The 17,832-nt window shown below is 37.2% G+C and overlaps 1 protein-coding gene across 13 annotated transcripts in view; it reads right to left on the bottom strand.

Annotated features, from left to right (window-relative positions):
* Positions 1–17,832, bottom strand: part of ESRRG (estrogen related receptor gamma) — a 371,095-nt gene that overhangs the window by 135,459 nt on the left and 217,804 nt on the right. The window lies entirely within an intron of this gene.

Raw genomic sequence — 17,832 nt, 5'->3', positions numbered from 1 at the left:
AGAAGACATAATAATAACCTGTCAGCTTGTGGTGATGGATATGTTTTTAATCCAAATGACCACAGTATCCACTCTACCTGTCATACAAGGACACAAAAAATTGAATTTTCCTTTCATAATTCTTTAAGTTATACGGGAGAAATGTGGAAGCATGATAAGTGGCTCATTCTGGTGGACAAATGGACAGGCAGTAGTAAAATGTATTAATAAAAGGCACTGTTCCTTCACTAATGCTATTTTCACTTGTTAGACACTGCAATGCAGGCACAGGGAAGGTATTCCTTCCTTTGCCTTTTCAAGTACACCCCTAGATAATCTGAGTTATATTCCCTACAATATGAGACTGCAAAAAAAAGACTTAAGAAGTGTATTACACTATTTAGCTCTCATTCGAAAGCAGTCCTGCACAAAGTGGCACAAAAGCACTATTTTATATACATCTTAATGACTTCAGGTTTGGGCCCACAAAGGTTCCCTATTCTTCAACTCTCTGCTACTGGGAAGGAGTATCCGACCTGTGTATTTTAATTTTTTAAAATTCACTCAATCCCTGGCAGAAGTTTCATAAATCCATCAGATCCTTCTGATGCAGAAGGAAAACTACAGTCTGTTCCTGTATCCTCCACCTGCAACACACACAAACTCACACCACACATTTGTCACTAATCTCCCCCAGCCTGCATTTTACTAGGGGTAAAAATGACAAAGAAATTTAACCAAGTTAATTTTAAGTGCTGAAAATGTAGGCAGACTGCTCAGTTATTTCATTCTAAAAGATCTTCATTTTCCCATCTGTGTTATGGCAATTTTATTACACATTCGGCAAATTTACAGTAACAAGATGTTCCCCTGACAAATTAATCACTTTCCAAGCATTTTATCATATAAATAAAATATCACCTCAAGAGAGAAAATCAGCTCAATCAGTTGATTTAACCCATCTTTCAGGGAACTCGTCTGAAACAGATTGAGCGCATTTTTTCCGAAGAGGGACTGCACACACAGCCTCCCGCACTCCCAGCTCATATGGCGCAGCTTTTCCAGGAGAAAACGTTTCAGACAAGCTGATAGGATGCAAGATTCTCCCTGTAAGAACTATCTTCCAGCAATGACAGACCTTCTTTGAGAACAAACAGAAATTCATAAAGAACTTGGTAAGGGTTTTGACTGAGAAATGACATTTTTCCCCTTAGATCGCTGATAATAACTCTGCAAATGACTGTGGTGTTATTATTATCATAATGTAAGAGTAAAATATATACTGTTTTAATAATCTGCTCCAGTGTTTTAAGAATCGCACAATAAAATAGCACAGGTAAAACTCCAACCAATGTTGCCGCTAAAGACATGATTCTTAACTTGGCTTTTTAAAATTTCCCCAGTGCTCTCTAATCTTATTCTGGAGAGAAATTTTGTTTTTTATGAAAAATAAGTGACTGGCAGCATTAGGAATGCAATATATGCACAGAGGAAAAGTGCATTCAACTCAAGTTTTCCCAAACTAATCCTTAAAGCAACTCAATGCCTTTCTGGAGACAATCTGTCACTAAAGCAGTTCAACTCCTTTGCCATTTAACCTTCCTCCCTCTGCCCTGCTCTCCCAGATCTACCTTCATTCAGGGACTGCCAACAAGTATAAACAAGAACAAGGATAACAACCTCTCTTTATGTTAATAGAACCTAAAATTGTTAAAAACTTAAATTTAAATTTCATTTAGCCAGATGTGTTATTTTTTACCAGGAGTTAGTAGCATCAATATAGGATTTTTGTCATTGTTCCAATACTCTGGAGAAATATGATAATAAATCATCGTTTTGGTGAAAGAACCACTCCACCAAGACAACAGATATGTAATCCTTACAACATGATTATACTCTTCAATGAGATATTCACAATATCCTCTTCAACAAAGTTCTGGATGCCAAGGACAAGAGAATTCAGGCATCTAGACAGGCTTCTCACTCCCTTTATTCCCTCAGTAAACTACCAACTTCACCTTCCCAAACACCAACATGTGAAAAACGCATATGACAACATGACTCACTCACTCACAAGCAGGATAACAGCAGCTTTTATGGAATGCAATCAAATAGCAACGTAAATGCTAAGAATTGCAATATAATTAATAATGCTGTAAATAGGCATATTAATACTATAAGGCCTCAATATTAAAAGCTGCAAGCTCTGTACAACTCTGAATAACTTGTGAGCTGTCAGTAAAGAATGTTTAGATGAAAAATTATGAAAGGCAAATACAGAATTCCATACCTTGCATGTAAACTTTTACCTGGTTTAGGTACTTGTTAAAAAAATTACTCTCAGAGGTCATGAAACACAAGAAAGAATTTTGAACATAGGTCAGAACAACTTCAGGTCTTCAAACAGATGAAAACTTCAAGCAAACAAACAAAACCCAGCAAAAATGGGGGAAAAAAAAAGCCAAACACAAGACAATTAATTACAGTACTTGTTAAATTTTATTCTTTTCTATACTGGAAAAACCTAAATATTTGTTTCACAACACGCAAGTGAACCTGGCCAGCTAGAAAGAGTTTATTATCCTTTAACCCTTCCTTCAAGTACTTTGCCAAGAAATGTATTACCTATATCAAGTGACTTGGGCATGCAAGCTTTGCAGGATATAGTCTAAAAAGTTACTGTTTCGTTAAGAAGCAGCTTCTTCACCTTCTGCTAGGAAAAAACCTCACATTCTAAACATAAAATATGTGTCCTTGAGATACACAACAGGAAAAAATGCTTATTTGCAGTGTTTAACAGAACCATATTTTTAAAAGACTTGAGCACCAGGAACCCTAAGTCAATGGAAGATATCCTGTTCTCAACCAGTACATACAAATCAGCTATTTTTGATCTAAACTGAAAGCAATGCTTTCTTTGAGCACGCAACGTGATGTTCAAAGTGTGCCAAGAGAAAGTACAGGGAGAAGATACTACTTTCCCCTCACTTAAACCTTTTAAACAGAACAAAATTCAGTCAGAGTGGTTATCAGGACTTTGAATCCAGCATCCTGCCAGATCACTGACAATCCAGCTGGCAGTGCAGGCACTGTGGAAGCAAATGAATTTGACTCCGTGCAGTAAAGACACAATTGATTTCAAGATTCAGCTCACCTGGTCACAGAATCTGGCCAGCATTTTAGAAAAACTGCTTTGTTCAAACCAAAGCATAACAGCACACAGCCATCCACAGAATGAAGGGCAAATCTTGCAGACCTCACACAGGGCAGAAAGCTCCAGGATGAGAGGCAACCTCAGAGAACGCTGAGTGCTCCTTATTTAACCAAATTTCCTACAAACATCCATTTACTCTGATAATCTCTAACTGCGTCAGTGTGTTCATTTGGTACTTCTTTCACAGCTGGCTCGTGGGCAAGGCATTTAGATGTTTCAGACTATGAATGTCCATGAGATTCACAGAATTTCTTTAATTTGCTTTCAAATTTAAAATTTAACTGTTCTTTTTAAAGTCGTGTTCTTGCAGTTCTGAAGAAGTAGCCACTAATCCTTTTATACACCATAAAGTATTTCCATCATTTTTTCCCCCTGCAACTGTCTCCTGATTCACCACAGCACAGTGGAATAACTCTACAGGAAGAGTAAGAACTCAAAGACCTAGAAAGTTAAGAATCATAGAGTTGAAGTTACTTTCAAAAGCTAAATTAATCTTTATTTAATGGAGGGGGGGGGGGAGGAAATAACATTTTAGATATAAGATGGATATGCAAACTGACTCAGATACTTTTAAACCATCTCCGGGATGTCCACTTTTGCAAAGAACACCTCTTCAATCTGAGGAAGATACAGGACACCGGATCTTTTAATTTGAAAGATGATAAAGTGGATTATTGGTTAGCTACACGTGCCAGTAGGGTGATCCATTACCATGGACGCTCTACTGTGAGTACACGATGTCTCCTTAATAGTAGTTAGAGCCTTATTGGCTTTAAAAAAAAGGGTTTTGCATGTGAATTGAACTTAATAGGTTTGACATGGACTAACCTTAAAGAATCCAATCCACTCAAATCCCTTTGAAGGCTGCAGCTGAATTTCATGCAAATCTTAGAGAAGTAGCCAGGCTGCTGGGATTTCAAGATGCCGTGTGCCTTTCTTCTGCAGATCTAAACCCAGGCAAAACAATGACACAAAACCCTCCCACAATTTCAAGGATTCCTCTTAAGATGATCCTGGTTTTGTTCTTTGGCCCAGGGAAGAGTGACATTTAAAATTCGACAGCAAGAAGAATCTGACATCAGGAAACACTGAAGTAGGAAGCCAAATATTTTTTTTTAAACGCAGCATTGGACTAATGTTTCACACATTAAAAAAAAAAATCTGACATGGCACGACTATCATTAAAATGCTTGGAACAGAAGTATGGAGATGAACTTTTATGCTCAATGCACTAATGATTTTTCTCTTATAAAGATAATTCAATTTATGAAACAAATAATCTACCATAGTCTAAATCTTCTGGTGGTCATTTTGGAATTCAAACAAGCAACTTGAAAATAAACCTATTTTTTTAAGGCTACTCTAACTATAAATTATGTTTTCTTACATAATTCCTTACATTTCTTTTAATTTCCATTAAAAATATTTTAAAATATTTAAGTGTTCTATGTATACTTATGTAGGCACAAAAGCAGATATATTTGTCTGTGTAACAATATATACACGCTGACAGCTGGAAAATTATTTGTTTGATGACCGGATTTAATCTTCACCTGATAAACATGAGAGAGTAAGAAAAAGGAAATGCATTTGTCAACTGCTTTTCCTCTTAGAATAAAGCACAGATGACTACAAATGTAACTATAACCAAATAAAAACCACACAGTGTGTATAAAGCACTGACTATGCAAAGCAGTTTTAAATTCTTGGTTAACAAAGGGCACAGAAAGCCCTTAAAGGAAATATTTTATTTCTGCTAAATTAATACCTACAAGCATTACATTTCATCAGTTTCACTTAGGTTTAAAGTCCCCAAAGATTCTCCTCCTGAAACTGGCTATATTTTATGTGCAAACTGGCTGAGAGCTATCTAAATCTAGATAAAACTCATTGGCTTGTAATCTTCACAATGATCTATACATCTAAATCTATATGCAAATCAAATGCTCTCATGCATTAACACATTCCAAAGCATCTAGGAGTAAGAGAGTGCTTTCTCCCCCTCACAACTCCCCTCCTTTGCTGCTCTCCCCCCTCTTTATTTACACTAGCTACCTAAATAATTCACACTGCCTTCTTTTCAGGCTGAATGTTGCTCTGCTGAAGCCCGCAATGAGCTATTGCAGTAAGCAGATGGACACATGAATGCAGCAGGTGGGACAGATGGCAGCCCGCCCTGTCTGACGCTGGCTGCCTCAGCCTGGGCTGCCTTTTCCTTCCAGGTACATTATCATCAGTGTAGCAGAAAGCAGCACGCTCAGGGAAAAAACCCTTTACATACAATACTGTGGGAACTAGTTAAATAAATGACCAGATGCTTATTTTCTTTCTTAACCAAAATGTAATTTACTTAAGAGTGTGTAAGGCACATTTCCCCTCTCTCTCCCCTTAGACGAGAAAAGTCCATCTCTGCTCTCCAGCAAGCCCGAGTGCTCTACATAAAACAAAACAGGCCTGAAATCTTAACAAGCTCTTAAACTCATGACTTCACAAAAATTTTGATTCTCCTTCAGTTTCCAAATATCTCTACTATTTCACAGGTAACGGGTCTCATTTTATATATATATATATATAAATCTATCTATTTTCTAGTACATGGTCACAGTTTTTAGATGAAGTCTTAATACCTAGTACATCTACAGTGAAAAGCCCCAGTTTCCATCATGTCTCTTGACTGAATGTCTTCTACCTATCTTAAGAAATATATAGAACTAATAAGTTTATTACAAAATATTTGACACTGCTAGGGAAAATGCAAACAAAAGCTGAAGCAGTAGGTCTGTCTTTGACTGCAAAAATTAACAATTTCATGCGATGCTTTCCTCTACGGAACACTGGGCAAAACACACTGAAGAAGACACCCAAAATTATAATACATGTTTTGAACAAGAATATAAATGAAAAAGAAAGAAATCTGGTGACACATCTGGCAGAGTTTGACTGGCACCAGTATCACTGTACCACAGAAGTTGCTCTTTTTGTACAAAATGTACTGCTGTCCAAATAAGCAGAAGCAATTAACTTCATTTTCTTTTTCAAGTCAGCAGGCAACTGATACAGTATATTAAAAGGACCATTTTTAAAAATCGTATTGCAAAAAAAGTATTAAATGTAAGCAGTTAGTCAGATGCTCTGTGCAATCCTGTACTATCCAGATTTGTCTCTCCAATGTCTTTACCCACCCCTTGTGCTATGTCAACACCAGCAGTCTCTGTTGTTCCCTGGTCTGTCTTCCTTCCACAGCGCTTTTCCCTCTACCTCCTCCTCATTAACTTCACCTTCTCTGAGCTGACACAGATGAAACCACCTATCTCTCCCTCAAACACCAGGGAGATTTCTGCTGATCTACAATAAAACAGCCCATACTTCCTCATTAGCCTTTCTTGGTGTGCTTAAATTGAAGATACAACACCACACACACAGATTTTATGCAACTACATATGCACACATAGAGAGCATGGTTGTACTTGCCACATTAGAAAAGTATGTCACGCCCTGTTCTGCAGCTTTCATGAATTTCTTGTATTTGTAGTCAGCAAAGTCCTTGAATAGGAATCACCTATGTATTTACACCCTGTACACCAAACATAGTAGTATGACAGGGGCCTCTACACTTCCTTTATATAGATATTAAGTATTAGCCAGGTGTACTGTATGGAATTGATTGGGATTGCACTCAATTACTGAGTCAAAAAAATCATTTTAGTGGAGGTTTTTTTGGTTTGGGTTTTGTTTGTTTTGGGGTTTTTTTGTTGGTTTTTTTTCTTTTTTTTTTTTTTTTAATCAGAATAAGCAATTCCACGATCTTGAAGGCAAAAGAAAAAGTTTAAGTTGAGACATGTCCTGTGTGATATTGTGCTTCCCCTGAGCATACTGGTATAACTGGAAAGAGAAACTGACTGTAAATAAACCTGCATGGGTAAATGAGAACTGGTCCAAACTGGCAAAGGAAACCTGAAACAAACAAGAACTTATCTCTTCAGGGATTTAAACACACTCATCAGGGACTCAAATAATAATAAACATAATAATACAGCATCCAGTTTCATCTGGTCCAGGGAGAAGACACAGCAGCACTCTCAAAAAGTCTATTCTTGTTTATTTCTGACCTGGCAGAAGACAGGAATTATAGAAAACCTCAAGGGACAAACTGCTTTCATGGGATACCCAGACTGATTCTAAGGCCAAAGAGGTTAAGCACTTAGGATAAACTTTGGATAAGCAGCACAAGTTCTTTATGCTTATATGTCCTAACTGAATATCCCGAACTTCAAGGTTTTATATTACCACCTCTGAGAGAAAAAAAAAAAAAAAAAAAAAAAAAAGGAGAGCATAACAAAATAAAAAGGTAAAAAACCCCAGGGCTCATACATGTAAACTCATAAACCTATGGAACAGATTTTGGGACCAGCAAATTCTTGAAGTGATGAACTATGTACTACCAGCTACAGAAATGCATTTTGAACTATAGTAACCAATGTACAACATCACAGAGAGCCAGTAAAAGCAGTGCACTTTACAAATGCTACCACACAAGTCATGATTTCACCACAATGATATAAGCTGTTTTCTCTACAACAGATGAACACAACTCTGAACATGCAGGAACACCCTCCTTAAAAATAAACCTCTGAGCCACCACCAGGTTGCCACAACAGTAACACTCACATTACTGGAGCAGCAATCCCAGAACCACATTTGGATTTAAAATGTGTAATGTGTTAGTAAACTTGTTTCAGTACTGATAATAAATTAATACACTGGAAAATTAGGATTTTCCAAGCCTTCTGTTTTCATTATCAAAACTCTTTGTTCAAACACTCATGTGTATTCTTAGCACTGAAATTGTGTACTTAACTCTGGGGGGAGTGGGGGCGGGGGGTAGAATGCAATAAGAAAGAATGAAATAATTATTTTTATAAGGTTTTAGGTATATTTTCATGGAGTAGGTATTAAAGCAATTGCTTTTAATGATGGATTTAAATCCACTAATAAGGTAAAGTGACTACTTCAAGTATTTTAGAAAATAGATTACTTTTTGACTATTTTCTGCTCTCAAACAAGCCTACTCAATTCTCTTCAGATTTAAGCTCTGAATGCAATATTCCTGCCTGGGTAATGCTTACCATTGCCTTGTGGTCAACACGCATAAGCAAACCTCTCATCCTATCCCAGTGTTTCCCCTCAAAAATCAGACCTGTACCTCTCTAAAGAGGTGTACAAGGATGTCCTGAAGCAAAAGGAGTTGAGTTGCAGAGGTGTCTCTGAAGACATGATCTGGACCCCACAAAAGCAGCTATGGTTCATTAGTGTGTTTCAGAATACACACGAAACAAACAAACAAAACAAAAAAGCATGGATAAATATATCTCTATAACCTGGAAACTTGCAAGCAACTAGGGTGATGAAAGGAGACTAAATGATTTAAAAAACTTCACTCTGTTCTACGAGAAAAGTAATTGTCAATCCCAATCCCAGAAGTACATCATAAGAAAGAAGACATAATTATACTTAAACTAGACTTGATATAAATACCATGAAGCTGATTTTCAAAAGGATTATATTTTCCTCAGAGCTCTGCAAACAGATCTGATGATTTTCCCTAAGGTTGAGTTTGCAGAACTTACAAAAATGCTTACCAGTTCAGGAAAAATTACTTGTGTTTTTAGGGGTTAGTGTTTTGGTTCTGGAGGGGTTTGGAATTGAGAGTTTGCTTTTTTAAAATTTTGTTAGAGATTTTTTTGCTGAGGGTTTTTTGGATTTGAATTTGGTTTTGTTTTGCTTTTCTTTTGTTGCCTTCTTATTTTTCAAATGACACAATGCATATAGTGTAAATGCAGCTTGGCAGATTGTAATCTCTTCTCAAATCTGTTCCAGAAATAATGGGAAAGAGAAAAATACTTATAATACAGAGCATAAATGAAGGCAGATGTTGCTGTTGAATGTAATGGATATAATAAATACATGGTTTTAACAGCTCCCAAATATGCAAACACAAAGGAATGAAAAAGCTGCCTTTTAAAAGGAAAGGTGTAGAGAAGAAAGAAGAAGACATTAAACCCTAAATTGCAAAGGTGTAATTTCCAAAAGACAGTAAAATCTACCTCCTCCTTCATGTCAATGACTAAGAAAGTTTAAACACTGAATGCTGACATTCCATCCTCCCTTTCCTCTGCTTCAGTTTTGAAGCCCTAACTTTGAACACCTTGACATTTACCTCTCTCCCTTTGCTTTAACAGTAACAGAGGTGCACTCTTAAAGGAGGAAAAAGTGTCTTTAAAAATCTCAAATGCATAATAATTCTTGCATTTATTCCTTCGCAGCTGAGCAGAGCCATTTACATAGTCCACTAAACACTGTTTAGTAAACACGACAAGAGTGCTTCTAATCTTACTGCCCTTGTAAACCCAAGACAGGGGGTTCTGTTTTTAGTGCACACTCTGGTTCAGCATTTATCCTGTTTTATGTTGTTCACACCTGCTGCTGACTAGCAGCCTGCTGATGGGTTGTGGTTTGTGCCGCTCCCAGACAATCCTCACCAGCTCCAACAAAAAACTTATCACTAAAGTGGAAACAAAAACCCAACTGCTGTGCAAAAACTGTAAAAGGCAAGAAAGACCTGATATTCCTGCTTTATTTTCCTTGCTCCACTAATCCCAACTGTTCATATTTAAAACCAGTGTATAACTGCACAAGCTTACATGCCTCACTAGAAGACAGCAAATCTTAGAGACAAATGTCATGGATACAACCTTTATAAATATATACTGCGTAACTCACCTTTTCCTTTGTGCCTAATGAAATAATAGGCTTTGCTCTAACAGAAGTACTGAATGCTGATAATGCATCCTTTTGTGAACCCTTAGAGGAACAGGCTTTTGCAGATTAAAAAAAAAAAAACTCCAAAAACTTCCTTCAACATATTTTCACATAAAATTAAAGATGTTACTATTGTAGAAACCATTACTTAATGTAGTACATTACTTAATCACAACACTAATCGACACACAAGCATTTACAAAAAAAAAAAGGCCATAAAGTCATACCTATGGCTTCATTTGTACAGAAAATGGAATGCTTTATCCAAGATAAAAATGTGATCTGTGATTAAAAGAATAGGTCTGAAATTACAAAGCACTTACAGCCAAGGAGAATATGAAACTCAAGGGAACCAAACCAAATGAAAATAGAAATCTTTTGTTTGGTGAACACATGGAAGTAAAATGTGCATCGAGATCAGGGACAAGAAATCATGTGCATATTTACCAACTCAGAGACCGAAATGAAGGCTCTGTTATCTACAACAAAGTTTTGCACTAAAAAGTCTCTAAAATGGAGGGCAGTACATGGTACTTTCACACCCATTTCATGGTAATCTTTATATGACTAAAATAACATTAAAAAACCATCAGAATATTTGGAGAGCAAGCTGTCTCTTTATTCTGTTATGCCACCTTGGCCTATTTCTTTCTACAAAGAGAAAAATGCTTTCTGTCCAAAAGCCAAGTTCCTGTATCTCTTAAACACTACACAAACTTTTTCATAAATAAAATGTTGGTTGGAGGCCAGACAAGGTAATTCTCCATCTATTAAAATTTATTTTATATCCCATAGGTAAAGACACACTGAATGACCCTTGGTGATTTCTGAATTCTGCATAGGAACACCAAGGTGTTTCAGCAGATATATAAAAAGGTGACATGCATCAAGCAGACATATGTATTCCACATTGCAGCTTTACATTCCAAATTCATCACCAGAAACAAACCAAGATAAATCAATCTTTATGTAAATTCAGCATTTCAACCTCTCTTGCAATTCAGACGTAAAATCAAGACAAAAAGGGGTTAGTCTCACTTTGTCTTACCATCTCCATCTGAAGGATTTCTACTTCCTCTTTAGGCAGCTCAATGCTGAAAATACGGGCATAATGCCAACACTGCTTTTAAGTTCACACAGAAAATATTATGGGGTAATCTTAGTATTTCCTGGTCACACTCCCTTAGGCAACTCTATACTGGTGCAAATGTCACATCCTGGCAGCGAGTCCTTGGACACAGGCTCCACTCCTTGACTGACTGATTTAAAAATACTACCAAATCATTAATTTTTTTAAAATCCATTATACAGACTGATCCAAAACCTAATAAAATGAATGGCATTATTTCCATTTAGTCTTGAATCAGTCCACTATCAGTAGAAGCTAAAGACTTCTTCAAAGAGATGCAAGCAAGACCTCTGCAGCACACTGTCCTCCTTACCTTGGAAAATCTCTCCTAACTTACCTAAGAATGGTACAAAAGCCCCACATTAATTTTGTCAAACAGCTGCATCTGCAGTATTCCTGTTCCAGCATTACCTAATGCACAAGTATTACACCTTTTTTTAAAATTAGGGAGGGGTGGGAAAATTGCAGAGGGTCAGGGGGGAAGAATCCCCACCCCAGTCATCCATCAAGTGTACATCCAGGCCACTGCTCCAGAGAAATCTAATATATGCTAAAGAGATACAAAAAGACATAAAAACCTTTCAGAAATAAAAGTGCTTCAGAAGCTATATTTTAATATTGCCAAGTAGGGTTTTTGCCAGATTATAAAGTTGACTTAAATGCCAGGATACTGCATTTCAGAGGCAGTGGCATCAGCTTACATATCGCCCGTATTAGTGGCTGAAGTGTATTGCCGATTCCAAAGATAGACTATCATAATCTGTGGGGGAGAATATAAATAAATAAATAAATAAATAAAAATTGGCATTGCCTACCATCCTTGCTACCTGCTGCCTTGAAGCACTCTTTTCAAGTGCAGCCTCCGCAGGAAAAAACAAAAAAAAAAAGTTAAGACTACATTTATTTGATTATAGTGCTTTCCCCAGGCAGGAATTTTTATTTCAGTTAGAATCTTTAAACCATTACATTTTCAGTGATGCATTTTTATATTTACAGTTGACATCTTCATAGAAGAATGAAACCTCTGAGCAACAGCTCTAAAGCATGAAGTTTGCCTGCAGTAAGTACTTAAATTATTTTACACCCAAATGGAGCCAGTTGTTTTTAGCTAAAATTTAATAAACCTTAAATCAATGACCTTTCTTTTACTGAAAGCTTGCACTTGGGAAAACTAAGTTTCCTAAGAAATATATTTTTGATGAACAAATGCCAAACAAAGGGCTATTTAAATCTGAACATTGTCTCAATTTATAGCTTGTGAACATTCAGTTCCTAAATTCCCAACTGCTACCTAATGTATAGTGGAGCTTTGGTTTAATCACATATCATTGATTTCAAAGTGTCACAGTGATCTCATTGACAGTAATCAATAATAATCTAAAATCAATCAAATATGCTCTTGCACTATCATTCGTCAAATCTGAATATCCCAGAATTAATTGCAGGCATGTGAAAGAAAAAGAACCTAGAATTAAAAAAAAAAAAAAAAAAAAAAAAAAAGGTACAAAAATACAAATCGGCAAACTTTGAGAAAATAATAGTGCATCTGAGCGTGCTTCATGCCTGCTGGGGTAAGTCAATGATGAATCATACCATGCCTTCCCAGCAAATACCCTGAAATATATTCTTTTTCAAACATGAAAATACACAGCAACTGAAGGCAGCGGACACACGAGTAAATGATCAAGCATAATTTTATAAGCAGCCATGTTAAGTGCCAAATATTAAATATGTTGCCAGTACATTACAAATAGCACAAGTATGTTACACTATGAAGAAATGCACATTGTAAGTTAGCCACTGCACTTCACAAAGCAAGAAAGGATAAAATTGCTGCATTTCTGTTCCAAAAGCATGAATAGCTGTAGCCACTTATCAAAAGAGCTGTTATTGTTGCCGAGGTCTCTTCTCTCAACACATTCACCTGTAATTTTGTCAAGGTAATAAATCCTTCCATTCATTACAGCACACTCAAAAGCACCCTGCTATTTAATTTAAATGGAAAAAAGGCCCGAAGTGTCTAAAACATTTACTTTTGCTAATGTAAAAGTGCTGGCATTTTACTTCATTCCTGATAAGCCGGTGCCAATGGATGCGATTATTCTTTTCTTATTCAAAGCATATCAGTAGTTCAAAAGCACTCTCAATCTTATCAGGTGTATGAACAGCACAGTTACTGAAAACAGTTTGTACTGCTCCTCTCTCTTTCTGCCAGGCTATCAGATAAACCCAACTAACTAACTGTATTTACACACAATCAAACATAAGCTGTGTCTTCAGCACACTGTAGCCTGTTTCTGGCATGTCACAGGTTTTCTGCTTGACATTAATCATAACTAAACCAGCAGCAGTGAATTAGCTTACAACAAAAACAGTCACTCCATAGCGCTTAACACAAAAAGGACGTAGAGAGGGAAAAAATGAGAAAAATTTCGTGAAGAATGATCACTTCCATCTCAATATTTCACAGGCATTTATCTGGTACTACTTGGAAAAGAGCATGGAAGCAATCGGTTTCAAATGCATTCAAAACAGACACAAGCCTCACCAGTAGAAGAAAAGAATTTCTATTTGCTTTTTTGTTTATTCTGTTCTCCTATCGTCCAAGAACTGTCTCTGATTTGCAAAGGGTGAAAAAGTGAAAGAAAGAAAGGAAAATGGTTACAGTGTCTGAAGGCATTTAAGTACCTTCACTGGTTTTGTCCGGAACAAGACAGTGATTTCTCACAATCCAGCCTTCACCTGGCACTAAAAGACCCACCACAAAACCAAAACAAAAAATCCCCCACTCTCCCCCAGACAAGCCTCTCGGTAACTCTCCTTTTCATTCAGTGTCTCACATACAGAAATTTCAGTACTAACTCCTGAGGAATAATAGCAGACCAACTACTTCAGAAGAGCCACGGCTTTGAAGATTTCACCTGCCATAGGAAACAGGCACAGCATCCCCTTCACTCTCCTCAGGGTGACAGTGTATTCCCAGGACAAGCGCAGCATTTGAAGAGTTAAACATTAACCTGGCTGTGCGCTCTCAGGTCGCTAAATGAAAACTTCTGGAACACCAGGAAAAACCCTGAATTTCGGCTCTTTGATTAATTACAGCCTTCCTTTGGAAGCTGGAGCTCCAGCCCCTGCGTGGAGGCTCCTTCCCAGCGCCAGTGGGACAGCCCAGTGACAGCCTCTCCCCGAGTGACAGCCTCTCCCCGAGTACCTCCGATGCAGCAGCAAAGGGCAGCCCCGTGCCACCACCTGAGCCCATCCCGCGCCTCCGCCTGGGCTCCCGGGGCAGAACAGCCATCCTCGAGATTTGTGGGAGAACAATGAGCCGAATTAAGCCAAGTGTGCAGCGCCGGGTAATGCGGCCAATTGTTGTTTCTCCATCTGTGACACCGGGGCCTGGTGATTGATGGGACAGGTGTCATTCTTACCAATGTCAGCCACCTGCCGCGGCGGTGGCCGCTCTGCGCCCTTCCTATTCCCCAGCACCAACTGGGCCCAAGCGGCTCCTGCCAGGAGAGCGATAGGGTGTCCCTGGATGTCACTCAGCAACAGGGAACCCCAATGTCACCCCTTTAACGCTGAGGGGAACAGTTGGTTGCAGACGTGGCGTATCGCACCACTTCGGAACATCTCGTCTGTCCCACCATGGTGGCGGCTGCTATGAGAACATTCCCATCAGTGAAAGTATTCCCTGGCAAAGTGAATATAATTCAGTAGAGAAAAACTTGCATTCAAAGAGCAATAAACTGCCATGGTAAGGGTGAAAAAAAAAATCCACTTTTTGATGTAAGAATTTTACCATTCTTCAAAGATAATTTTGCTAGCAATATACAGGCATTTGATTTGGAAACACACTCTAAATCTACTTTAGATGGCAGGTGAGTTTTAGCACCTTTTTTAACTTGATGCTCTTCCTTTTTTTTCCCCTTAAGAGTGAAAAAATAATTGTGCAGGAGAAAGCCTCACAGACTTGCTGAAATTAATCCCTCTGAAAACAATTTTAGCATTAATACTTGCCAACTGAGTATATCACAGTCCACCTAAAGCAATAAAATACCAACTTAAACACAAAGTGACACTGGCATTCATACTTCACAAAGACAGGAACCAAATTCTACAGCCAATTTAAAGACAGGAAAAAATAATTTAAATTAAATAAAGAATACATAGAAAATTGCTTGATTCTTTCTCTTACATTTTCAATATATGGAAAACTATACAAACCGCCAGTAGTACTCTGCAAAGCATACATAAAAGAGTGTAATTCCACCTTTTTGTTAACTACTGTTTTTACTAGATTTTCCTGTTTTGTATTTCCTTAAAAATATTCATGTGTGAGATTGAAAAAAGTGTTTCTTCCAAAACAGCTCTAGAAACAAACCCAGAAACAGAGGGGACGGGGTAAAGAGTAGCAATATCACAGGTAAGAACAGCCTGAATAAAACAAGTCACCTCCTCTCCACCCATCCTGGCACCTTTATATGGGAAAGAATTTCAGAAATGCTTAGGAAGAAGCTAGCAGTACATTTTAGATATGACTTTTTCATTTCACTCACGAGCATCTCTACATCTACAGGACTTTAAAATTGTTTCCTATCTAGCTGAGGTTGGGGGGGGCGGGGGGCAGGGGGTGTATATGCACATAAGGCTGGCTTTAAATTTTTTTAATTAGATTATTAGGGTTTTTGATTTTTTTTTCTTTTTTTGTTTGTTTAGAGTTAGGGTTTTTTTCCAAGGCCATTCAAAACAAGCAACAGCAACTCCACATCATCTTCTCATTCTAACTTGCCAAAGCCATCAATCCCTGATCACACCTATTAGAATCTCACTGTAGCCAACACTACATTTTGCGACAGCTTGACCAGTTGTTTAAGGGAAGAGTGTGTGATGGAGCAAAGCTAAATCGACACATCTGTGATACTTCTGACACCCCTCAGCATGGCTAATATTAATTTGTTTTCTTTGGCTAGGTAAGTGCTGCCAAAACACATTACATATGGTATGTAGTTCCAATCAAAATGATGAAAAGGAGATGTGCAGGGTTTTTTTTTTTCACTTACAGCAACATGAAAACACAGAGTGCTAAGAGACATCTATGCAAAGCTACAGAGTAATAACTTGAAAAACCTCTAATCACTTAAAGGTTGGTTTCAGAACACAACCCTTTAAGAGACTCTGCCCTCCCATATAAAGACAGCAGCTCAAAGCTGCGAAGAGTTTTTACTCAGGAAAAGAGAATATAATTTTCATTGTAAGATGAAAGGATATATTTCAACTATTCTCATGTGCATAGGGATAACTAATCATATTTCAGAAGGCTATCATATAAATAGATGTGCACAATTCTGTACAAGGATATTATAAATGGCTTGATTAGACCAAGGACAAGGCCTTCTATTTCATACACCCCATGATACTAACTTACCACAGTGTATGGTGATCCTCCTCCAATTTCATACTTAAGGGTCTGTATTAGTGTCACAAAATATTAAGTTTTGTGGGTGGTTTTTTCTTTTGTTTTGCTTTGCCTTATAAATAATTTTGACCTAAGTAAGAAAATTTCACCTAGACGACATAAAAATTCAGGCTGGTGACCCACGGTAAGAATAAGACATTCAGTGGTACAGAAAACCAGCATATGCTTGTCTCATACTCTGTGAAAGTACTTCTATTGCTCTAACTTTCATTAGGCTGCTAGTATTTTTCTAGCAAGTATAAGAAGCTGAAGTGAAAAAATAAATTTTATTTCAATTTTAGAAGAAATGGGTAACGATGTTCTGATTTAAAAGCTACGCTACTTAAAAGAGGAATATTATTGGAAATTAGGTAAGATTCCCTTTGACGCAAACCTGCTATCTCAAGGAACAGCAAAGAGAAAAGCACTTCTTTGTTTGAAGGAAATACAAATTAACTGGAAAACACTACCCTACCAGCATTATGTAAACAAACCCAAGAGATTTAAAGCTTTTGTAACACAGAAAATACACAAATTGTTTCATAAGACACAGAAGTCAAAAGGCAGTATCTTACAGAAGCTACTCTCCCAAGTGCTACTGAAAAAGAAATACCAAGTCCTTTAAAGAATAATTAAGCAATACTATCTGGCAACATGCAAATTCAGTTTAACATTTTTATTTAATGTTTCATACTATTTACTTCTGGACAACAGAACCATAACAAAAGAAGAAAACAAAAACCCTACAACCATAGGACTTCTGGAGAGGACTAAGGAGCATTAAAATCGCATATGTATTTTATATTTTTGTCTGAGGACATCATGGTGTGTATTAACAACCACATGCAGGAGGCTTTCCCCCCTAAAAATAATTATATTCTTTAGATGTAAATATAACTGTGTGTCCAAGGACATACTTAGCTGAAAAAATAAATCTGTTTGACAGCCAAAACTTATAGAAATGTGAATAAATATTAGACTTCTCATTTACTTGTAAGAGAATTTTTTTAATAAAAAAATACAGCATCCTTTAAGAGCAAAACTGTGAGTACAATACAAAACCTGCTAGATTACATGGAGAACCTAATACAAAATGAGCTGTAAATACTTTACATTGCTGGCCAGCTCTTTTCTCGTGTATAAGAAAAAACCCACATAAAACCACATAAAGGCAGCTGCTTTTTGACAAGCAACTGCACAGAGGGAAGTTATATAGCTCTGCATACATATATATAC

This window comes from Pyrgilauda ruficollis, unplaced genomic scaffold, assembly GCF_017590135.1.
Source record: "Pyrgilauda ruficollis isolate IOZ18807 unplaced genomic scaffold, ASM1759013v1 scaffold4, whole genome shotgun sequence".
In the NCBI taxonomy this organism is placed as follows: Eukaryota; Metazoa; Chordata; class Aves; order Passeriformes; family Passeridae; genus Pyrgilauda; species Pyrgilauda ruficollis.
This window is presented reverse-complemented; position numbering and strand designations above follow the sequence as displayed.